Source organism: Grampus griseus (assembly GCF_964374135.1).
Source record: "Grampus griseus genome assembly, chromosome: 18".
Classification (NCBI taxonomy): Eukaryota; Metazoa; Chordata; class Mammalia; order Artiodactyla; family Delphinidae; genus Grampus; species Grampus griseus.
The window spans coordinates 14,538,783-14,564,995 of record NC_139012.1 but is presented as its reverse complement, the minus strand read 5'-3'; the positions used below and the strand labels follow the sequence as shown (position 1 = coordinate 14,564,995).

Sequence of the window (26,213 nt, the reverse complement as noted above, 5' to 3'; positions counted from 1 at the left end):
GTCCGGAGCCTGTGCTCCACAGCGGGAGAGGTCACAGCAGTGAGAGGCCCGCGTACCGCAAAAAAAAAAAAAAAAAAAAAAAAAAAAAAGTATGTAGACAAGCTTTCAATGTTAGGCATACTAGAAACTATTAGAAACTGTGTATTTTAAAGAGGGAAAAATTGTAAGGGCATTTTCAGTATCATGTATAAGAATATCAAATCATTATATTGTACACCTGAAACCAATATAATATTTAAATCAACTATACTTCAAAAAAAGCCATTTTCACACAACAGGATACCTCCAGGGCAACAATTATTTGCTATTTGCTTGTATGTCATTATAAGAATCACTACCTGCCCCCGCTTTCTGCCTATTTGATTATGTTTACAAATCAGCTGCAGGTTGTGGGTTTATAACATTAAAAATTGCCCCTGGTGTTTTATAATATATAGACTTTTCACAATAAAATGGCAACACTGTACCCTGGCCCCAATAAAGGAAATGAGATCAAATTTTAACTAGGAAGTTACTAAAGCATCATATTTTATGGGATTTTGTGTCAAGTATTCACGTCATTAGTCCACAGTGCGTGCCAAAGGATGAAGAGAGGATATTTAGTTAAATCCAGGAGAGTCTAATGACAATAAAGGGAAGTGTTCAAGCTTGGACACCTCAGTTAGGCCTCCAAGTAACATGGACTTTCCTGAGCACCCATTAGAGGAATCAGTGCTACTCTCTCTTCAGTCCCAGCTTCTAAACTTATTTTAGGATATTTCAAAATTCTCCTTCTACTACGGAAGGTTTCCCTAGGTTCAGGGAAAATTGTAAAAAGAGAAGAGTATTATGGGGACACTGTTGTCATTCCACAGACCTCTTGGCCCATTCCCACCTTGAGGCGGCAGGTAGAAGTTATGTCATGCGGCTAAGTGTATTTTTTTGTTCTCTACTGGGTTCATTCTATATATATATATATATATATATATATATATATATATATATATATATATATATATATATATATATATATATTATATATATATGTATAGTGTTATTACCCTTCATTCTCTATTCCTTAATGAAACCGAGTTATTGTGAAAAATAGGTGTTCAACCTTAGCTCCAAAGTGGGCTAATTAATGAACAGTGTTGACAGTGGTCCAAATAACCTTCCACCTTAAAACTTTATCCTCTTGATTTTGTTTCTCAGTAGTAAAAATAATGTATTCTATGTCTGCTCTGTACCCTGCACACGAGAGGTAATTTGGAAAACCTTGTCCACTGACAATGCTTCAATTAGAATTTGTAAAATTCATTTAACATAATCTTTCTACTTCCTTCATCCTGAATCAAAATCTTTAGCAAAGATACAGGTTACTACAGAAATCTATATTCAACATCAGGAACACTGATTCATATTTCCAAGAAAATGGACACTCACCAGTTTGGATGTCCTCATTCACACGGAGTCATTGCTGATGAGGCCGGTTGCTTTTCCTTTATTCTTATTTGAAAACACAACAGTGGGGTGTTGGGAAGCTTTCTATGCCAGTAGGCTCTCAATTATCACAATAATTCCAAATTAAGAAAAAAACTCAGAAGCCAAAGGGGAATGAAAATGGTTATAGTGTGTTTTAAAATAATAAATTGATTTAAGCCTACATTGTCAATTTGAGACAAATCTTCTTAGACTTAGGCCACATTAAGCCTCCTCTAAGAAAGAACAACAGAAAATCTTTTTAAACTGCTAGATTTTTTTTTCCTTGCTGGTTACATAACGTCACTGTCAAAGTCATACCTTCTTGTTGCTAACTAACCCTCTTAGATGACCCAGTATAGCTACAGTTTTTTAGGAACCCATTTACATTAGTAGTGACTACAACCTTAAAAGATTTGGTGTAAGCCAGCATTTCTTTGGGCAAGGGGCATTTCCAGTTGTGAAAAACACAGGCCCCCTTCAACTATAGTTCTGTGGAATCCATTTCAGGACAACACCATAGGGACACTTGTAATTCAATCCTCATTGTGGACTGAAAACTTCTTGACTCAATTTCAAAAGCAATTCACTGTCTTTAGATGCAATATGCACTCTAGGCTGTGTCTCTTGTTTTGTTGTGTTGTGTTTTTCTCTCCTCTCGATGTTAGTAGAGAGTTTTAACTGCGAAAGCAAAGCATCTCTCACAGGGAGAGCAGCAGTAATTTCTGACGGGGAAGGCTGGATGCAGAAAGCATTGCTCCAAGGAGAGAGTAAAGCTGAGTCATGGTCGCCTCGAGGGCAGGACCTGGTCTGTGATGTTCTCCTTGTGCTCCAGGCACACAATGGGCTCTGGATACATATTTGCAAAATGACTGAATGAACAAAATAATAAGGAGACAGATAGTTTGTGATGAGGGCAAGATTGTATTCCTGGACGAAGGCTGGCATGATATAGGATGGGTACTCAGGCAGGAAAAAGGAAGATGACTGGATGGTAATTCAGCAGATGGAGCTTCAAGTTCTGACTTTTTTATTAACTAGTCTTAAGACCTTGACTTTGGTAATGAAACTCTCTGTGCCTCATTCATAACTTTCTTCCTCCTTATATTGAAACAGCTGGATGCCAGGAGTCCCTTAAAGCCCGTTTCAACTTGAAGTTCACTCAAGAGCTTTACAATCCTTCACCACTTCGCCATAGAAGTTCACTGAAGAATGATGACTGTAATAGGGTCCTCTAACATTATTCCTCCTGAGAATTGTCCCTCTTTTTCTCCACTTATCTATTATCTTGCTGGCTTCCTGGATCCTGACAGTATAGAATCTTATCTGCATCTGAGTGGAGATAGGTCTGAATGATCTCAAACGACCATATGACACTTAGTAAAGGTGGACCTCTCCTCACCTGCCTATCCTTCACCTCTCTCCCCATCCCCTCAACAGCCAGGCCATAAAGATAGGGGAAAGGAATGGCATTTGCTAAAGAAAAGAGGTTTCTGTGGATGTTTATTCTCACATAGGGAACAGGTGGGAACCATCTGATGTCATAACCTTAGATTTCTTCCTGGTTGAAATGTGTGCCTTAGTCTATGACTAAATAACAGGAGTACATTTAAATTTCAAACAACAGTAATAAGAAATGAAAACTAATTACAGCCTCAGTGAGGGAAAATTGACTTGAATAATTAAGATGTTTCAAAAATATTTTCAAAATAACACATTTGATAGATCTCTGCAGCCTTAGAAGGCATTTACCTTTAATCTCAAGATAGGTGTCCATTTGCTAAACTTCTGATTGCTTTCTGAGACTTAATTTTGTTAAATAAACCTAAGGTTAATTTTCATTCAGAGTGATTTTCTTGTTGTGATCCAAATGCATGTAAAGTTATCTAAAAGCATGTAGAAAAACTCAAGTTCTGTCTTTGGCAGCTCTCACCCCAAAAGAAGTGTAAGAAACATTTAGTGCGTTCTTATCCCAACAAAAAAATGGCATAGTTTTATGTTTACTGACACAATCAATGACCCAAGGTAGGTGAATTGTATTTTCCCAGTAGACTCTGGACAGGAGGAGCCGCCAGAAAGTTGTCTCTGTGCCAAGAGGATTGGACCCACGTGCTGAAACATGCCCACACCTTGTGGTGGTGAGGATGGTACCAGAGCCCAGGCAGCCCACAAGTGGACCTGGTCCTAAGTCAGTCTGCTGCAGGGTGTTCACAGGTTTTCAGGACAGCCTGTGTCCATCAGTAGCTCCTCTCTTAGAGGCCAGGACCTTATCTTACTTATCCTGGTATCCTCAGCACCCACCATATGGCTGGCTCCAGGCAGGCTCTCAATAAAGGTTTGTGGATTGAACAAATGGAAGAAGAAATCAGCCTTTAATAGAGGCATAGGGACTCTCCTCTCATGTCACCAAGCTCTGGCAAAAGGAGAAGCCCTAGGGAAGTGCATAGTTGAAGGGCCATGAGTGTTTTTTATGGTGAGATTCAAGAAGCACTCTTCAAAGTGCTTCAAGTGCACTTTTCAAGAACGATTTAGAACCTTGCTTCTTGAAGTGTGGTCCTCAGACCAGCAGCATCCATATCACTTGGGAGCTTGCTAGACATGCAGATTCTCAGGCCCCACCACAGACCCACAGAATCAGAATCTGCACTTTAACAACATCTCCAGGTGTCCCCCATGCACATAAAAGGGTGAGAAATTCTGCTTAGAGTCTGAATCTTTGAGTCTAGACTTTGAGTGTGATGGACTCACCGTTTACTAACTAAGGGTCTTAATCTCCCTGTGCTTCAGTTTTCTTACTTGTTAAATGGCGATGAAACGAGATAACACGGGCGAGACGCACACCATAAAGGGCAGCAATCATTCTTATGAATACAGATTTCAGTGCCTGGAGAGCTCACATCTCAGTGGCAGGAAGGTGACCGTTACTTCCGCTCCATCTATTGGTTTCCAGCCAGGACTGCAGTAGCTGCTTCCTGGAATCCAGAACCTAATAGAAGGATGCCTCTGATGCCTTGTTGCATGTCTTATGTCATATTTATAACAAAGCAAAGGCTATTGTGCTCATTAGACTACAGTTTATGCTTATCCTACAGGTTAGGATTTACTGTACCTTATAAGGCAAGACCACACTGCATCTAGAAGTCAGGTTCTCACCACAGACGTGGGCCTCTTCATTTTGTCAATCATATGTTGCATCTGCTGGAGATGAGGAGAAAAGGCCCATTTCGGGCTCCATGGTGGGAGATAGAGCTTCACCAGAACTAAGGTGCGTTTGTATGCTGGGCAGTCAAAAAATGGACAAAGTTTACTCAAATATTCCTGGCCCTAAGAACTGGGAAAAATTTTGTGACAGACAGTTTAATATATTGATTCGAATCATATTTGCATTTTACAAAGTGCTTTCACATATATTATCGTATTTATCCAAAAGATGGTATAATCCCCATTTTACAGACAAAATATCTGAGACTCAACAGGAGAACGTATTTATAACTTTGTATGGTCGTCTATAGAGCTTTTGGGGAAATGTTCAGCATTCTGTACCAGCCCCAAACCTGCGTTTAAGTCCTAGCTCTGCCGTTAATTTCTTGTGTGCCCTTGGATAAGTCACTTAAATTCACTTTGTTTCCCTTTCTTATCTATAAGATGATGATGATGTGTAGAAAAGGCTCAGGCGTATTTCTCTCCGGGCCCACTGCTCCTCTCTCGCTCATTGCCCGTCCGACCGCACGTGCGGCAAGCTGGCGCTCCTGAGTCTCCTCTGCTCCATTCCCTTACAGACTAACTCGCATCCTCAAGGGGATGAACTCAAAGGACACCTGAGCAAAGAGCAAACTGGGGTTGGTAGTTTTAAAACATACTGCCGCTGTGCGTTTTTAAGTAATTCCAGAGCACTTCAGAAAACAGTATTGCTCTTAGACAAAGCCAGGATAACTGATCTGAATTTCAGGGGAAAATTAAGAACTTTTAAATTCTTTCTTAAGAAAATTAAGAATTGATGTACAATTAAGCTTTGGGTAGATTTTTGTACACATTATAGGAAAAACTGATGACCCAAAATTAACAATTTGGTAAAAATGGCTATGATGCCATATTACAACTACAGAAGGAACCCTGTAAGTAGTTAATTCACTTATTCATTAATGAGTTCCTTTCATCAAAGCATTCGTTAGATTCCCGGCACAGAATATAGGTTCTGGGGGCTCAGTGAGGAAAGCACAGGGGCCTATCTCCGTGGATGTGCTGCTTAGAGGGAGATGATCATTTAGCAAACGATTATCCCAGAACGATAAGTGCTATCTGGGGTTAAGTTCAGGGCATAGGCAGACTTCCCAGAAAAGCCAGTGCTTGAATTGTCTTGAAAGATGGGTAGAAGTTCACCCAGGAGGAAGAAAGGGGGGGCATTTCGGGTCACGGGACTCATCCTGCTCTACAACTTATTAACTGCATGACACCAGGCAAAATGCTTAACATATGAGCTCCCCCGTCTGTAAAATGGGAGTAATATTATCTACTTCAGAGGGTGGGGGTGAAGATGAAGTGAGTTAATTTGTGTAGAGCGTTCAGAGCAGGGCCTGGCACGTACGAGCAAAGACCTCCAAGCAGAAAGGAGCCGAGCGCCTCGGGGACCAGCGAGCACATTGGAAAGACTCCACGTGGATGTGCGGGAGGACGTCAAGATGGGGTGCAGGTGCACATGGAGGGGGACTTGCAAAGGGACCTGTAAGCTCTATGAGGGGATTTTGACTTTGTCTTAGAGGAGCCGGAAAGCCGTTGAAACATTTTGAGCAGAGAATCCCTGACGGGACTGGCATTTCAGAAAGATCCTGCAGTATTTCATGTGAGAACCTGAACCTCATGTGAGGGCAACAGTGGGAACAGACAAGGAAGGTACTTAGAGGTAGAACTGATAAGACCGAGTAACTTGGTGACTCATGAGGGATGAAGGGGTCATGGGTGCTCCGAGGTTCCTGCCCAGAGACTTGGGGGCAGTGGAAGGGGAAGCTGGCTACAGAGCAGGTCCCACCCTAAGTTCCATCCCTTCTCCCAGGACAGTATTTTCCAATACATACAAAGATCTCAAGCAGTCAGATTCTCAACTTAATGTTTGGCTTTAAAAATCGATTGGATAGAATGAGAGAGAATAGTTTGACTGAATTTAATTTAAAAAAAAAAAAACAAGCTGTGCTTCTTAGATGTTTAGTAAAAACAACAGGAAAAGGTAGCAGCCATGAAGATTAATGCAATCCGAAGTGCCAATAACAGCGTAAGAATGTCCACATTGGAAGGGTACTAGCCCCTCACTCCCGCATATTCCATAGTCAAATTGCACAGTGCTGGTCTTGGGCACCATATCTTAAGGAACGTGAATACAAACCACATTCACTGATGTGAGAGGAGGGTAACTAGGAAGACGAGAGGTCTTGAAATAAATTCACGTGGGCAATTGTTTCACCTGGAAAAAAGGAAAAGAATATGGTGGGTAAGGGTGTGAGAGGGATGGAGGAATGGGAAGAAGATGAGTAGGACCCCTGGGTAGCTGTTACGAGGGAATCAGAGTTAGGGGCTCTCTGAAGAAGCAATTTCTATCAGAGTTGCCCAACAACGGAACAGGCTGTCCCACAAAGAACTGACTAGAAGTATCTAGAGGAGGCTGATGATCCTCTACTAAAAAGGTGGTAGAAATAATTCCTGCATTGGTTGGGAAGACACACTGGGTAATCTCTAAAGTCATAACCAGTTTGAGATCTGAGATTCTGTGAATATATAAAAAGAAAAAGAAATAGTTAAACATCAGTATTCCTGATTTGCATATTGACTTAAATATTTTTGGACTACTCATGGGCTCCATGCTGGTTGCTTGGGAACAAGGCAATAAAAAGACCTGTCTCTGCCCTGGAGATGTTCATAGCCTAGAAGTTAAAGTAGTAAAAGTCATAATACATATGTTATATTAATGTTATTATATTTAAATCAATATATTAATGTATGTTAGAATCAATGTAGTAAATATGCAATTCTCTATCTTGAACTGATATTTTTAAAGGTCCTAAGCAAACCCAAGGGATGTGCCCCCTAACCCTTCCCAGGGAAGGAATGACTGCTTCTAAATCCAGGCGTAGAGCTAAGTGCTGCTGGGCTGGGGGGAATACGAGAGGACAAATCCTGCCTTTAACTGGATATCTTTGGATCAATATTTTTCATTTATACAAACCAAATATAGTCCATGTATAATAAGCAGACCAGTCACCCTACTGGGAGACAGATTTTCTCCAGAGCACAAAATGTGACAACACAAAATGTGGCAAGGTGGGCAGAGGAAACAGAAGGCTATTTTCTCCCTGTCTGACTACAGCAAATGCTCTCATTTACGCCCAACCTGCAAACCTCCAGCCAGTCGTGTTTGGGGATTTCAGCCTGCTCTGTAGGACTCTCCACGAAGCTGGTTCTCTATTGCAGGGGTCAGGACCCTTCCTTGGCCCTGTGCCCTGGCTCCGTGCTCTTCCTGCTTTGCTCAGCCTCCCAGCTCCTGGAGATCAGCTGATGCCCACTCTCCTGCTGAAACCTGGACCTCAGACTCTCACTTTGTTCTGCTGGCTGATGTCTGGGTTCCAGGCAGTACAACTGTCTTATGACTGTCCTACCCGCTAATTCCAGCTTGCTTGGCCATTCAGTCCTGACCCAATGCCTGCTCTCAACTCTGAGCTCCAGACCTGGCTGGTCTGCCCTCTGGCTCACCCATTTCCTCTGCTCTGAGTTCTGCTTCCTCACCAGAACACGCTCTTCTCCCACCCTGTGCCTCGGGAAGGACTGTTCTGCAAGCTGTGAGAACTGGGGGGGACGGGAGAGGGCGAGGGAAGGAGCGAAGCAGGAATCACATCCACAGCCCAATTGATAAAGAGAATGCAGTTGGCGGTGGTCTTGGTAGGTGATGGAGCCACAAAGAGGAGCCCACAGGCGCTATGAGAGAATTAATCTGGAATCCATGTATATCATCTGGGAAAATACCCACGTTATCCTACTGACTCCCTCTATCCCAGATTCAAGTCAGTACTGGGAGGGTTTGGAGTCTGAGAGACATTAGCGCCCTCCGCAGGGAAATTCCTGTTCTAGCTGCAGCTCTTACGCTCTTCCTATAGTGGGGTCAGCAGGTTCTTAGTGAGCAGTACCCCAGCCTCTGCTCTGCAGGGCTCTTTCTGCTTCTGCTTCCTGCTCCTTCGTTAATCCCTCCTGGGAGTGCTGGGGGTGAGGGTGGGGTGTGCCTTTGACCAAGGTGGTGAGCCATGCAGCTTGTGCTCCAATTACACTAGAATCATAACACAGATTCACACCAGAGTGTTCACACCACGTGGGCACACGCATGTACACAGACGCAGCTGGTTCTACAGCTAACTACTCGTCTATACAAACTCTCACCCTGCAGACGCCTCTACACGTCACACTCACACGTGCAACTTCACCATGTAGACATCTCCCACATATGCCACACCATAGTCATCAGAGTCAAAAGACAGACTTAGAGACCGAGATTATCGCAGACAGGAATGTGGACCCACTGAACAGAAACAGTTGAACATCCCTGCTCCTCATGCCATAGTAGGAAATAATTCACATGGATCGGGGGTCAGCACAGAAAATTTAGCTCTCTGCCTCGTGCTCAAATGCCTCTCACAGGCCTATGGAGCGCCTAGAAATAACGTTTCATCACACTGTCATCTTCATCTACCAGGTCCTACTTTAAATCATCTGAGCTCCTTCCAGGTCTTCCAGCTTCCTAAGTATTCCCTTGGGTGAAACTTCGTGTCTGGCACACTGATCCATAAAGATCAGTTTCCTTCTTTCTTCCCTCTAGAGCACAGACCTTGAAACCTGACTTTCAACAGTTTCCCTACCTGTAAAATGAGCATGATAATAATATCTCCCTTATGAAAAAGATTAAATAAGCTAATAAATGAGTTTGCTATTATTGTGGTGGTTTTCTCCAACGCAAATTCTAGCCTTCAAGACTGTTTTGAATCCTGATTGGTCATCTTTGTATTCACCAACCTCCCAGTTCAGCGTCACCCAAAAGCCTTTAGCACACTCCCTGTGATCTCTGTGGAATTCCTCCCATAGAGGTAAAGACATCTTCCACCCAGTCCCACACTTGTCCCCAGATCTCCAAATCCAAGAGGATGCTGCACACGTTTCTCCTCCTTGCTTTTCCCAAACTGCTGATCCCACACCTTCTCAGTTGCCAAATTCTGCAGAATCTGCCTGCCCACCCTCCCATTCTCCCTGCGGGGAGGTCTGCCTTTTCTGTGGCTCAGCCTATGGCTTTCCATAGATTGGGATCAAATATCAGGAAGACATTTTCCGCTCTTTGTACTTGCTCTCAGATCACACTTGCAAAACAGAGCTTCCTCCAGTTTAATTCTGGGCTTCATTCAGCCCATTTAGAGAGCGCTCCCTCCGCGCCAGGCACAGAATTGACACAGAATCTCGCCTACTCCCCAGTGACCCTCAGCGTGGGGCGTTGCTGTAACCAGGCCTGGTCTACAGGTGGAGTAACCAGCACTTGGAGAAGTTTCGTAACTTAATTTCTTGGGGAAGGTGGTGGCCATGGCAAGATTCATGCCAGACGGTGTGACTCCTGAATCCAAACACCTGATGGAAGGACTCCCCGCGGCCGCTTCCCAGCGAGAGGAATGCGCCACAGCAGTCCTGACTTGCCTTTCTCGTCCCCCTGCTTCCATCAACCTGGACTTTGTGCTTAACCTTTTCCCTAGTCTGTGCCTCTGCTCACACCGTGTGGGGCAAATGCCTTTCTTCATCACCCGCATCTCTCTCCTCCTTCCAGCTCCACCTCCAGTGCCATCTCCCATGCAAAGCCTTTTCAACCTTCCAACCAGATAGGACCTTTGTCTCCATTGATCCCCCCATAGCGCTTTGTACTTTTCTTTCTGTGATTTTGTTTTTCTGGCTTGGATTGTGGTTACTTGTGTCCTTGTCCTTTCCCACCTCTAGGTTATAAGCCCCATGAGGACAGGGATTGAACAATTTCTTCCTATCTCTTTCCCAGAAGATAAACTCCATAAAGTCCATGCTCTATAAGGTGTCTGTCGAATTAGTGAGTTTTTTTATTGAGGTGAGTGAATGGGAGCGAGGACGGGCCCATAGGGCGTGGTTCACCATCCTTGGTACCATCACTGAGTCTGTCTGCATGGTGACCAGCCCCGTGTCTCTCCTTCTTGTCCAGCAGCACAGCACGATAGAAGTTTTGAAGCATCCTAGTAAACTCGTCAAAAGAGAAATTGTCTAATATGATGTTTCTTGCTCTTAGGGAATCATACGCTTCCTACTGGGAGCTTCTTGCTTTACTAAGAGCTCTAAAACCATCCCTTTAATTATCCATTCTAGAATTTATCTGGAGTTTGCTACCAAGCATACCAATGGCAATTTCTGAAATGTACCCTTTTGAAATTTGGGGCCTTCCCTTGACCCCTGCCCTTCTCCCTGGTCATTGCCTTCATTCTAAGGTCACATCTGGTCCTTTCATTCAGATGTTACAACATTATGAAAAATCTTAGGCGCCGTTCACAGTGTTCCCTTTGGGCCTTAGAAAATGGCTTGTATTTGAAAGGGGCAACGGAGAAATCAGAATGTGGTAAGAATGGCTCTGATTGTTCGGATTACTCTAACAGACTCACTCTCTGAGGACTTTCTATCCTCTGCGTGGTTCTGGGCTGAGTCCTTCTCTTGGTAATCAGTGACTCTGAGATACAGATGGAGCGGTTGGTCTTGTCCATGAATCCTCCAGCCATGCGTGACCACAGCCAGCAGAAAACAGAGCTCTGCGTCTCTTCATCCGATAGACTCTGCAGAGGGGCTGGGCGGCGGGGCCGTTTCTCTGAGGGTTTACTTTCTGCACATTATAAGCAGCTGGGTAAAAAGGGCAGGGTGAGCACAAAGCACCATTCACTGCAAACAGACCAGATCACACGCCAGAACCTTCTCAAGATAGCCTGGTACCACCCGGGTTATCTGCGATACAAAGCATGTTCGAGGATGACTGCTTTGGAAGTAGTTGTTCTTTCACGGGTCTTACTTTCTTTTAACTCAAATAGTTGAGATGAGGAGTGGAAATCATTTTCCAACAGTAAGTTGTTTCCTTCCTGAATTTTTTTCCTGTCAGGATGTTCTCTTCGTTCCCTGTTCCCTGACCACACACACCCGACTGCTCAACTGTGCTTCACTAGCTTCTTACAATGTTTGTAATTATCTTCCATTATTAACTTAATTGACAGGCCTTCCTTCCTAAGAATCCTAAATCTGGATTCTTCCCTTAATCAGCCTGTAATCTTTTTTTTTAGTTTTTTTTCTTATCTTTTTATTTTATATTGGAATACGGTTGGTTAACAATGTTGTTTTAGTTTCAGGTGTACAGCAAAATGATTCAGTTATACATGTATTCTTTTTCAAATTATTTTCCCATTTAGGCTGTCACATAACATTGAGTAGAGTTCCGCGTGCGGCACAGTAGGTCCTTGTTGGCTGTCCATTATAAATACAGCAGTGTGTACATGTCAATTCAAACCCGCAGTCCCTCCCTCCTCCACACCCTTCCCCTTTGGTAACCATAAGTTCGTTCTCTAAGTCTGTGAGTCAGTTTCTGTTTTCTAAATAAGTTCATTGTTTTGTTTTGTTTTTAGATTTCACATATAAGCCATATCCTACGATTCTGTCTTTCTCTGTCTGACTTACTTCACTCAGTATGACAATCTCTAGGTCCATCCATGTTGCTGCAAATGGCATCACCCTGATACCAAAAGCAGACAAAAATACCACAAAAAAAAGAGAAAATTACAGGCCAATATCACTGATGAACATAGACACAAAAATCCTCAACAAAATACTAGCAATCTGAATCCAACATTACATTAAAAGGATCATAAACTATGATCAAGTGGGATTTATCCCAGGGATGCAAGGATTTTTCAATATCTGCAAAGAGTGTTCTGCCTATGTTTTCCTCTAGGAGTTTTATGGTTTCCGGTCTTACATTTAGGTCTTTAATACATTTTGAGTATAAGATAGAATCCAATCCTGTCTTATATCTCATACTTTTCATTTTATTCTTTTCTATGCGTAACAGTTGCGCTCTACACTACGTCAGTCTATGGGAACAAATGCTGTATCTTTACGTTTCTGCCCCAGTGCAAATGGAATCCAGGCAGAAACTCCAGACTTTTCCGCGGGCCGCTGCCCTGAATATCTCCGAGCTTCCTGGCAGTGCTCGTAATGATCTCATTTCGTGCTTGTTATTGTCTCAGGGGAGAACTCAGGTTCTTCTCAATAGGGCGCAAGTCCCACCACCACCAGCACCACCACGGCTCCACCTCAAACTCCATCAGCCTTTCCTCTAAGTAAACACAAAGGAGAGTAAAAGCTATGCATTCTATGCAAACATAGCTTCTAGAAAAGACTCCCAGGCATACCTCTCCCAACAACACCACTGTGCACAAGCTCCTCCCACCTAGAAATCCAGTGCCCTCATTTCTCCTCAAGGTCATATTCCACCACTGCTGGCCTCTGCGTCCACCCTGTCTCCTCTTCCCTCCCTCCCTGTGTCACCTGCAGATACACTTGTCCCAAGGGTCCCAAGACGGAGACAATTTCAATTCACCTATGGGTAGGTGTTTCCCACAAAATACACCCACAGTCAGGATGGCCAAGTCAGGCTATCTTTTGATGTTGGTGCCACATTGGACCAAGACCTTGTCCCCTCCAACAATTTGAAGAAAATTGATGCTGAGACCATATCGCTGCTCAGGCTCCCCTTCTTCTCTCTCCTCCGTTTTATGGGGTTGATGGCAGAGTGGGAAGGGAAGTGCTGTCCTTTCTACACTCTGGCCTCATCTTAGAGGTTCAGTGGAGACGGTAGTACAGCAGGTGGTGTGTGAGGATGGAAAAATGGAAGTGGGGTCTGGGGGATGATGTTAGTGTCCTAGTGCCTTTCAGAAAACTTGACTCCCACGAAAATTTGTGAATATGAATAGATATTGAGGGCAAAGATGCTGTCCAACTCTATAGGATATGTAATAATTACATGTAATGCAAAAGGACATTTGGGGGCCTAATTCTACCCCCTACTTTGCAATAAAGTTTGAATTCCAAGCCTCCAAGTCCAGTTAAAGAAAAATGTCCCTTTACAGAAATCAATGGCTAGTGGACTTTTTCTGCTAGTGGGACTAGGCCATTCTCTCTACAGTTTGCTCTGTACTGACCAGTCCCTGGAGCCACAGAAGGAGATGAACATTCCTATTTCTAGAGGCTTTGATGATTCCTGAGCTCATCCTGTCTTCTTATACAACCTTTTGTGGTCCTCAGAGCCTGTGTCTCATTCTGGTTTCCAGAAAACAGACAACAGTGATAGCCTCAGGCAGGCAGTGGCCCCCTTGTTACTAGAAAGGCACCTCTCTTCTCCCCTCACGGACCAGCAAAGCCAAGGGCCTCTGAGGAAATGGTACCCTTGAGTTCTTCTGCCTCCAGACTCCATTGGCTCTCATCCCCTTCATGAAGCCCATGATAGCTTCCCCGTTTCCCAGGGAATCTGCTTCCACAGCCTCTTGCAACTCCCTTATGGCATTTGTTACTGTCCACTCTGTTTTTTGGTTTTGGACAGTGGTAAATGTTAACAACCAGTGCTCCAAAAAAAATATGAGTATAAATAGAGATATAATGATATAGATGCATATACACATATGCACATGCATGTACATGTAAATACATATGTATGTTTATGATAGATTTTTACTGATATAAAGAATACATAGCACACACAATTTACAAATAGTAATAAGATGCACAGTATTCTTTATCATAAATTACATGTAGCCAATTGATTCTCAAAGAATGCTTTTAGCTGAATTTTTGTATTCATGGCCAGCTAATTGTTGCAACTGATGAACAAGTGTAATTCCTACATGATCATTGCCTGATACATAACAAGTCATGTAAAAGCAAAACAACGAAGAAGCATGTTGGTATATCACCTGATAGTCAACGACACAAGTAACTTCTTTGGATAATAGTTTTGAATATTGGAAGAATATTTCCTCAAATTTTTTGTGCTATTCACAATGTAATGGCTTAGACATGACATCCTTTTCAGTTTAATCTACATTTTAAACATTTTCTACATCATTTTCTTAAATCTAGAAAACAAAAGGATGAGCAAAGTCCCAATTTGTAGCATTTGCCAATTTCTGTGGTGTCAATGGTGTAAAACCTTCTACTACGGCAATTTCAAGCTACTAATGTTATGTCACTGAATGAGGAGTTGGGAAGATATGCACACTAGCCCACAATTATACAGACATAGTCAACCTAAGATCCGCAAGAGCACAGATAATTTAGGATGTGATATGTTTTGAGGATTTATTACCTTTGTTTTCCATATGATTTATTTAATTGTAAATTTGACCTTTTTAAAATGGCTGTGTTTAAAAACTGGCTTAGCAATTGGCTCTCGAGACCTGATAGGAGCCAGAGTAAGTCAGCCAAGGCACAGCACTGGTTATGGATGGATGGGCTCTATCTCCCCCGCTAGACCACAGATCTAGAAGGACAGGCTCCAATATCCAGTTGCCTTTTTTTTCACAGCAGCAGCTTATACGTATCAGATATGACACAAAGATGTGGAAGACAGAGAGAAAATGTTTCCTCCTTTGGATCCACCTCATAGGTTATTAGACTTTCCCTCTCACTACTTTGTTTCTTACTATAACCCAAACATTTGTTTCATTTTTCCTATTACATATTAGCTTCTTATAGCTGGGAACTCAGACTTACCCATGGTCCTGGACTCTTGGGAGTGAGGGCATATAATTAGACCTCCCCATTCCTTGATCTTTCCTATGATGGACAGTTTACCTTTGTCCAGTCATAATTCACCTCACTTACTATTGTTCTAATTCCTCCCTATTCAGAAACCCTGCTAGTTCTACTTTTCACATTTGATATGCATCGATTCCTTTCTCTTACCTTTGCTCCAAATCTCCTCTTGGAACTGAGATTGCATGGTCTTTGAGAGCTCATATCTTATCCTTTTCATCTTTATAATACCAACAAGTAGCAGAGTACTAGGAAAACAAGGCAGATTCAGTAAAAGACACTAGCTGGATGGATGAATGAAGTACATTAGAGGAAAGCCAGGGATTGCAAGAGTCACTGATGAAACAAGGAAGTTCTCTTTCTTTGGTCTTTAGCACTGGAGCCAACATTTCTTTTATCCAGAGAAGGAGAAACATTCATTTCCTCATTCATTCACTCTACAGATACTAATGGAGCCCCTTCATGTACTATTCATTGTTTAGGCACTGGAGACACAATAGAAAACAAGGCAAAGATTCACTAACACCATATGTAAAAATAAGCTCAAAATGGATTAAAGACCTAAATGTAAGACCGGAAACCATAAAACTCCTAGAGGAAAACATAGGCAGAACACTCTTTGACATAAATCATAGCAATATTTTTTTGGATCTGTCTCCTAAAGCAAGGAAATAGAAGCAAAAATAAACAAATGGGACCTAATTAAACTCAAAAGCTTTTGCACAACAAAGAATATCATGGACAAAACAAAAAGACAACCTACTGAATGGGAGAAAATAATTGCAAATGATATGACTGATAAGAGGTTATTATCTAAAATACATAAAAAGCTCATACAACTCAACATCAAAAAAAACCAAAGAAACAAACAACCAGATTAAAAAAGAGGCAGAAGAACTGAATAGACATTTTTTCAAAGGGTACATGGAGATCGCCAACAGGCACATGAAAAGATGCTCAACATCACTAATCATCAGGGAAATGCAAATCAAAATGACAATGAGATCTCACCTCACACCTGTCAGAATGGTGATCATGAAAAAGAACAAAATAAATGTTTGTGAGGATGTGGAAAAAAGGGAACCCTCTACACTGTTGGCAGGAACGTAACTTGGTGCAGACATTATGGAAAATAGTATGGAGAGTCCTCAAAAAACTAAAACTAGAACTACCACATGACCCAGCAAGTCTAGTCCTGAGTATACATCCGAAAGAAACAAACACACACACACCCCCCAATGTTCATAGCAGCATTATTTACAATTGCCAAGATATAAAAGTAACCTAAGTGTCTATCAACAGATGAATGGATAAGGAAATGTGGTACATATATACATGCAATGGAATACTACTCAGCCATAAAAAAGAAGGAAATTTTGTCATTTGCAACAACATGGATGGACTTGGAGGGCATTATGCTAAGTGAAATAAGTCAGACTGAGAAAAACAAATATTATATATCATTTATATGTGGAATCTAAAAATACAACAAACTATTGAATATAACAAAAAAGAAACAGACTCATGAATAGAGAGAACAAACTAGTGGTTACCAGTGGGGAGAGAGAAGCGGGGAGGGGTGATATAGAGGTAGGGGGTTAAGAGGTACAAACTATTATGTATAAAAGAAGCTACAAGGATATATTGCACAACACAGGGAATATAGGTAATATTTTATAATAACTATAAATGGAGTATAACCTTTAAAATTGTGAATCACTATATTGTATACCTGTAACTTACATAATATTGTATATTAACTGTACTTCAATTTAAAAAAAAAAAGAAAATGAGGCCAAAAAAAGTCCTTGCTCTCATGGAGCTTATGTTCGAGTGGGAAGAGGAGGAAATGGGGGGTAAAATGGACTGAATGTTTGTGTCCCCCCACACCCAAATTCATATGGTGAAATTCTAACCCCCAATGTGATGGTGTTAGGAGATGGGGCCTTTGGGAGGTGATCAGTGCCTTTATAAAAGGGACCCCAGAGAGCTCTCCCCCTCTGTCTCCACCATGTTGGGACACAGTGGGGAGTTGACAGTCTGTTACCATGAAGAGGGTCCTCACCAGAATCCGACCATGCTGGTACCCCTATCTCAGACAGCCAGCCTTCAGAACTGTGAGAAATACATTTCTGTTGTTTGTAAGTCTTCCAGTCTGTGATACTTTTTTATAGCAGCCCAAGCTGACTAAGACACGGGGGCTTGGGGAACAGCCCTCAAATGCCATTTATATAATAACCATCCTTTCTGGATGAGTGTTTATCAGCCTCATCTCCCTAAACCTCTATTACTAGGTCAGCCTCTTTTTTCCCTCTCCACATCCTTGTAAAATGTTTACAAGCTTCCCAACATTTTCACACAGTCCATAATACACACAGACACCATTTATCCAAGCCTAGGATTCCTTGTGGGTTGGGGGAGGAAGCAGGGGATAGGGATGAAGACGAGATGGAGAGATGTTAATAAAATGATCACCACTGACGGGAAAAGCTGTGAAAGATGCTGGAAGGGCAAGACAGGCCACAGAATATCTCTTCAGTGGAATGCCGGATTATGATGTTTGCAGGGTTGTTTTATCCTCTAGAGTTGAGCACTTTTGTCTTTCACTAGGCTATTTTACAACTCTGTTAAGGTAGAGTTAACTTGCAGAAAACTAATAGTGATACAAATGACTCCTGTTCACAGCAGTGCAAATGATCGCGATAGAAAGGAATTTGTCAGGGAGAGACTATAAAAACTAATTGTAATATCTTACTGATTCCACCATGAATTAATAATAGTTAATAATAAATATGTCATGAATTAATAATGATCATTTATTATTTGCATGAGTGTCATGACTTTACCTTTTTAAAAATTACCCTCTAATGCTACATTGCTGAGTTGCTTTTAGATTACAGTTCCTATATCACTTCTGCTTACTTTGTTCATCAGCCTGTAAAGAAAAGTGTTTAAATTTTATTAATACTGTAATTGATTTTCTTTGACCATTCTCTGAATATTGTTCAGAAGTAAATAACTTTCATACAGGCAAAGAATTTGCTATCAAAGGAAACCAAGAGTTCCAGATGAGTAGTCAATAGCACCGAGGGCTGGAGATGGTTCTGTCACATGCGCCCCTTTGGCACAGGTGGTTGGGAGCCACTCCGAAGATGGAAGGAAGGGAAAAGAAATCAGGGCCTGGTGACTGCTTGACAGAGGAGGGCGCTCTTGGGCCAGAACACATTGAAGTGTTTGAGGCATTAAGTGCTTAGAAAAGAAGACCAAAAAAAAAAAAAAAAAGTTGGTCAAATACCATCTTATTCTAAATAGCAGCTGAGTGTTAGCTAGAAAACAAAAAGGGGGGGGAAGAATTTGTGAAGGGAACTGGAAGCAACCGGAAATGAGGAAAAGACAAGCAACTCCAAGGATTCTGCGATGCTACAATTCAGAGCTTTTAGCAGTTCAGTTCCTGCCAAGTATTTATCTGATTGGAAGGGAAAAGACCACCTATGCGTTCAGGGATACAAAAGAGAAACACCTAATTTATGCTTGTTCCACTGATCAGAGATTATAAGCTGCTTGCGCGGGACTGAGGCCTCCACAACCTGTTTGTCTGGCTGGTTGATGCTTCTGAAACATTTTGAATATAAACGCTTTTAGACAGGACATGCCCTCCGATGACAGGCCCCCTTCTCTCTGCAACAGCCCATGGGGCCTCCTTCAGTTATGTTACCCATGGAAACATTTGAGTTTGCACCCTTGACTAATAGTTATATCTTTAAGCAGTTTTTGAAACCATTTACACAGATTCAGTGGTGTGACATTATTTCTAGCATTTAGCCAGAGCTGAAGTAAGTTTAAGCTCTGCCCCTATGTGAACAAAATCACCCTTTGTCAAGGACCCAAAATGCAGGCTGAGGCCTTGCCCTGAAAAACCCTCTTTTTTGGCAACATCTGGCCAGTGCTGTCTTTTCTTTGTGCCATTTATGTGTTTACTTTAAATGCACAACTGCTGAACTTGTCCAAATTAAATTTCATTCTCTGGCCAATCTTTTCTTCAGTTTTCAAGGTTATTCGAGCAGCAAGGCCAGTCCTTAACAAGAATATTAGTCATTTTAACTTGCTGTTATGAAGTCCTCTAGCCTGACATCTATCTATCTAAGAGGCAGACATAATTGTCTCAACACAGACCCATGATTTACACCATCTTGGATGTTGTTTATCATGATGAATACTTCCATGGCCCAGGCACTAAATACTTCATACGTATTATTTTTTTTAATTCTCCTCTATGGTCTTAGAATCCTAACTTCAGATATGAATAAAAACTATTAAAAGAATCCTGGGGGACTTCCCTGGTGGCCCAGTGGGTAGGACTCTGCGCTCCCAATGTAGGGGGCCCGGGTTCGATCCCTGGTTGGGGAACTAGATCCTGCATGCATGATTGCAACTAAAAGTCAGCATGCCGAAACTATGAGCCCGCATGCCACACTAAAAGGTCCCGCATTCCACAACTAAGACCCGTCACAGCCAAAATAAATAAATTTAAAAGAAAATCCTGAGACTTATAGTTTAAATAACTGACCTATGATCACACAGCTAGTGTTAATTCTAAGTCTAAACCACTCGCCCTAAATCTCCAAGCCACTCAAAGGCCCTTTAATTATGGTACCACAAAGATACTCATGCCCCCCTAGAGGGGAATAATTATGCCTGTAGCATAGGAGGAATACACACACCTATCCTATAGGAGTTTACACTCTGTACTCCTCTTAGATCTTAGATAAATCATTCACACTGTTAATTGCTCATGATCAAGGCAGTTTCAAGAAAACTCTTTGCAGTAGATTCAAAAGAACATTTTTATCCCAGTAGCGCCCCTTAAATCCACCTTCTAGCCCTGGGGTGTTTCTTCACTATTATTTGTCATGTGCTATGTTTAGAGACTTTCCAGAATGGGTGTTCTCAATCTGAAGGTCCATGAACTTGAATTTTGTCAAATGCTTTCCCTGCACCTACTGCGATGATCATGTGATTTTTGCGATGTGATGTATTACACTGGTTGATTTACTGATGTTAAATCATCCTTGCATCCCTGAGATAAATCCCATTTAGTCATGGTGTATAATTATTTTTATTATTTTACTATTTTTTCACTGTGGTAAAATATATATTACATAAAATTTGCCATGTTGAAGTGTATCATTCTTCTTATATGTTGCTGGATTTGACTTGCTTGTATTCTGTTAAGAATTTTTGTATACATTGAATATGAATATTGGTCTGCAGTTTTCTTTTTTTGTGATGTTTTGTCTGGTTTTGCTTTTAGGGTAATATTGGCCTCACAAAATGGGTTTTAAAGTATTTCCTCTCTTCTATACTTTGGAAGAGTTTGTCTGACATGTAGGATGGAGTTTGATTATGGTGGGCCTTGTTTGTCAAAGTAGGGGGTACCTGCATTTTATCACAAGGTGATGAAGATATATTGAAGCTTACTTATGCTACAGAACATGCATTTCAATAAAATTTTAAAAATCACTACAAGTAAGTATGACTTAAATGAGAGCCCTCCTCAAGATAGATAAAGAGAGTTAAAAAACATATAGTTTAGGAGGCAAATGAAAATATATTGGCAACAGACAAACAAGGAATAGGTTTTGACTGGTGCCTTAAAAATATGTCAATGGAGAAGTAAGCATTTAAAAAAAAACATGTACTTGTAAAAACTTTGTAATGGAAATAATATATAAAAGTAGAGAAAATAGTATAATCAACCCCCATGTTCTCATCTTCTGTTCTTCAACGATTATCAACACATGACAACTCTTGTTTTTTCTATACCCTCTCTACTCCTCACCCCTACTCCTACCCCTGCTGAGTTATTTTGAAGCAAGTGTCAGATATCAAAATTATTTTACCCACAAATATTTCAGTCTATATCTGAAAATACGTGGGCTTTAAAAAGCATAGTCACGGGCTTCCCTGGTGGCACAGTGGTTAAGAATCCGCCTGCCAGTGCAGGGGACATGGGTTCGATCCCTGGTCCGGGGAGATTCCACATGCTGCGGAGCAACTAAGCCCGTGCTCCACAGCTACTGAGCCTGCGCTCTAGAGACCACAAGCCACAACTACTGAGCCCGCAAGCCACAGCTACTGAGCCTGTGTGCCACAACTGTGGAAGCCCATGCGCCTAGAGCCCATGCTCTGCAACAAGAGAAGCCACCACAATGAGAAGCCCATGCACCGCAACTAAGAGTAGAGCCCACTCTCCGCAACTAGAGAAAGCCCGCATGCAGCAACGAAGACCCAACACAACCAAAAATAAATAAATAAATAAATTTAAAAAAACCCAGAACATAGTCACATAAACATCATCGCCACCTCTCCCAATTTACATTTCCGTAACACCATCAAATATCCAAGCAGCGTTTCGAATAGCCCTCATGTTCTCATAATTTAAAAATTTTTACAGTTGGTTTGTTTAAATCAGTCTCCATATAGGACCCCTATATTTGCTATGTTGAATTTGGCTGGTAGGCCTCTTAAATCTCTTTTAATCTATAGGTTCCCCGTCCCTCTCTCTCTCTTTTTTCCATGCAATTTATTTGTTGAAGAACAATAGTGTCTAAGGGCCTGCAGAATGTCCCATACTTGATTTTTGGTGGTGTTGACTATATCCCTATGGGGACGTATTTCCTATAAGCTGGCAGTTAGAGCTAGGCTGACTTCATCATACTCACGTTTTGTTTTGCTTGTTTTGGTGTCGTGAGCTCTCACTGCATCTCACCAAGAGGCTCATGAAGCCGCATTAAGAATCATTGGTGGGTTCAGGTACCACAGCCTGGTCCATTCATTGCAAACTTTCCATCAGTGCTTCAGCTAATCATTTAGCAGGCATTGAAAACCATTTGCCTTCATACATCATTTCATTAGAGGTTGCAAAACCGCAATATTCCAATTCTATTATTCCTCTGCATTTATCAACTCAAAGGTCTCTAAAAGAAGAAATTTACTTCGTAAACTATTTGGTTACCGTTCAATAATGACTTCAATATAGTTTAAGACATTTACCCCACAATCCGCCCACTTTGTTCCTCCCCCTTCCTGCCCACATCTTCAATAAGCAATCTATTCTTTGTAGCTTTGAGTTCTGTTTCGACGTGGGCTTTGTTTTGTTTTGTTTTTGTTTATTTTTGACAAACTGTATTTAATTTAAGAGTGAGGATGAGAAAGCCGGTGCCACGACTACACCGTGGGGCCTGACTGCACCGACCATGGCGCTTAGCATCCGGGGCTCCCTGGCCATTGGGTTTCTGCTCAGGACACTCCTGAGACCTTCGCGTATATTAACAACATCCTGGGGAGGGGATACAGTACAACACGGACTGAGGAAGAGATGGGCAGCGGGCATCGCAGGCGGCCGTAATGCCCGGTGATTCCCAGTGACGAGGGACCAGGGGAGAGCTCTTCTCTCAACCAGGCACCACCCTGTGATGTCTAAGTCTAGGCTGAATAGTAACAGCACATTCCACTGACATCCTATTTCCTGAAGTTCTCATTTTTAAAACTCAGCGGAGCTTGACCTTGAGTGTGCATCAGGATCACCTGGAGGGTTTGCGAAGCCAGGGGCCCCACCCTGGAGTCTGACTCAGCAGGTCTGGAGAGTGTCCGGAAGTTTGCACTTGTGACAAGTTCGCAGGTCATGCTGCTCCTGTTGGTCCAGGGACCACACTCTGAGAATCACTGATGAACTTGTTCCACAAAACCTGCTCAAGGGCTGCTCTGTGCCAGGCTGTTAAGCTTTGGAGGACACAAACTCCTGCCCTCCAGGGGCTCGCCCACTAGTGGAGGAAAGAGAAATAAAAAGGGAGTAACGGGGCTTCCCTGGTGGCGCAGTTGTTGAGAGTTCGCCTGTCAATGCAGGGGACACGGGGATGCAGGGGACACGGGTTCGTGCCCCGGTCCGGGAAGATCCCACATGCCGCAGAGCGGCTGGGCCCGTGAGCCATGGCCTGAGCCTGCGCGTCCGGAGCCTGTGCTCCGCAGCGGGAGAGGCCACAAGAGTGAGAGGCCCACGTACCACAAAAAGGAAAAGAAAAAAAAAAAGACTGGCAAAGCGTCCTGAGGGGGGTGAACCCTGATGGGATTTGCCTTTTGGGAGGATCGTTCTGGTGGTCGAGGGGATAAAGATGGAGGTGGCATAAGGGTGGGACAGACCTGTGTGGAGGCTGTTCTCTGGAGCACACGCGGCAGGTTTAAACTTGGGCAGCTTAAACAACAGAAATTCATTCTCTCACAGTTCTGGAGGCCAGAACTCCAAAATCAAGGTGTGGGAAGGGGTGGCTGCCTCTGGGGGCTGTGAGGACAGTCTGTTCCCTGCCTCTCTCCTCGTTTCTGGTGATGTGTTGACAATCTCTGGTGTTCCTTGGCTTAGAGACACAGCACCACCATGTCTGCCTGCATCTTCCGCTGGTGTTCTCCCTGTGTCCAAACGTCCCCTTCTCATAAGGACACCAATCATACCAGCTGGATTAGGACCCGCCCTAATGACCTCACCTTAATTACATCTGCAACACCTCAAGGTCACATTGTGAAGGACTGAGGAGGAGGAATTCTGTGTCTGAATTTGGGGGTAGGGGACACAACTCAACCCATAACAGGCACTACTCAATCTGCTGCCCCAGCTCCCTGCTGAGTTACTACAAGTTGGGAGGAGATGACCTCCGTGGCCCCATCAGATCCTCCAGCCAATCTCTGAGACAGAACGTGCCTCGCACACGTATATGGTCAGACGTACGAGGGAGGGAGGTCTGAGTCGGGGGTGGAGACGTGGAGACTGGGGAACAGACAGGACAGACACAGGATCAGACACGGGACTGGAGCCCTAGACAAGAGTGACAAGAAAGAGGGAGGGAAAGGAGGACGCTACTGTGTGGATGAAAAGGAGCTTCCACACATGCATCTCATTTGCTCCCCACAATGAAATTACAGAAATTGAACAGGTGAAGTCACTGAGTCTCCGAGAGGCCGTCTCTTGATCAATTCTCATAGTTTGTAGGAGGCAGAGCAGGTCTCAGACTCCAAGTTCAGAGCTGTTCTCACCACGTTCGCTCATTTATTCATTCAGCAGTCATTGGTGAGATTTCCGTGTGTGTGCAGGTCTGTGTTCACACCATGGGCCCGAGTGGGATGACAGGCAGGATGGAAAAGAGCTGGAAACCTGCCGCTCTCCCCTCGTGGCAGGGAAGGCGGAAAAGGAGCCCGAAACAGCCCAAGAACAATCGCAAAGGCGCCTGTGCAGACAGAGGCTGCTGTCCTACAGACCCTGCCACGTGTGGGCCCTGCACCAGCAGGGGGGCAGCCCCTGGGAGCTGCCTAGCAATGCAGACTCTCAGCCCCACCTGGACCTCCTGAGTCCGAATCTGCAGATTACCAATATCCCCAGGTGACCTGGAGGCGCATTCAGATATGGAAAGTGCTGGCCCCAACTACAGACAGAGCCGTGGACAGATGGAGGAGAAGGGTGATTAGTTAGGAAGGCTTCTTGGAGGAGGCGTCTAGCAATGAAAGCAGGTGCCACTTGGGAAGAAATGAGATATTTTGTCTCCAACAGTGGTTCTCAAACTTGGCTGCAGGATGGAATCACCAGTGGTGTTTTAAAGTGTCGATTCCTGCCTCCCCTTCCCTGAGATTCTGATTGAATTGAGATAAGGCTTCAGCGCTGGGAGTCTACAGCGCTCCCCAGGTGGTTCGAATTTGCAGCCAAGTTTGCAAACCCCTGGCCTCAGCCATATTGAAGATATAAAGGACTGTACCTGGACGAGGAGACAGTAAAAGTGATCAGGAGCTTCTGCAGGAGCAGCAGTGTGCGCTTCTGTGTGCGGAGGGCGAGGTGAGGGAGGAGGGCGAGGCTAAGGCCCTCCATCCCTCTCGCCCCCTGTGTGTCCTTCGGACGCCTCAGTCCGCGGCCCTTCCACGCTCCTCACCTGGACGTCTGGATTCTGCTGCCCCCCGGCGGTGGTTTTCAGTATGGCAAGCTGTCCCTGGAGGTTTCATACAAGCCCAGCATTAGTTCATCACAAACCTGAGCGTGAGTCCCAAGGTCTGGTTTGCTGGGAGGGGTACCCCGGGAACTGTACGCGATGAGCAGCTCGGCAGTCACTTCAGGACTTGCTCCGGGGCAGGGAAGCTCAGGGAGCTCTAGGCCACTGGCCAAGGCCGGCTCTGTCACAGGGCTGCTCCTGTGCCTGGGGTTTGAGAAACTGGTCTTATGGCCAGTGACAAGTGCCTATGATATCAAGCATCAGGAAGTGCAGAGGTGTAAGGTAATAAGCTTCCCCGAAATCAGCCGCCGCCCCTTATTCTGCTCTGTGTCACAGGGTGTGTTTTTACTTAATCATCATGTTTAATTCTAACACAAGCCTAGAGGCTGTTAGGATCCCCATCCTTTTTGTTGTTGTTGTTGTTTTGCAGTACGCGGGCCTCTCACTGTTGTGGCCTCTCCCGTTGCGGAGCACAGGCTCCAGACGCGCAGGCTCAGCGGCCATGGCTCACGGGCCCAGCCGCTCCACGGCATGTGGGATCTTCCCGGACCGGGGCACGAACCCGTGTCTGCTGCATCGGCAGGCGGACTCTCAACCACTGCGCCACCAGGGAAGCCCAAAGGATCCCCATCTTACAGACAAGGAAACAAACCTACAGAGCTTAATGACATTGCTCAAGATCACACAACTTGTAAGTGACAGATGCAACCCCTGAGCCCAGGCCGGTGGGACCACACAGTCTGCCCCAGCTCCTCCCATGTCCCCTGCAGGGCCCAGGAGGTCTCACCTGCCCAGAGATTTGACTCCCCGGTGGAGTCCGTGTGGTCCCTCCAGGGGCCCGCAGCCCCTTTGCTC

At 43.6% G+C, this 26,213-nt stretch overlaps 1 protein-coding gene across 4 annotated transcripts in view; it reads left to right on the top strand.

The window, feature by feature from the left end:
• The window catches only part of CLDN10 (claudin 10), a gene marked incomplete at its 5' end in the record, with an annotated part of 100,502 nt that overhangs the window by 1,036 nt on the left and 73,253 nt on the right, over positions 1-26,213 (top strand). The window lies entirely within an intron of this gene.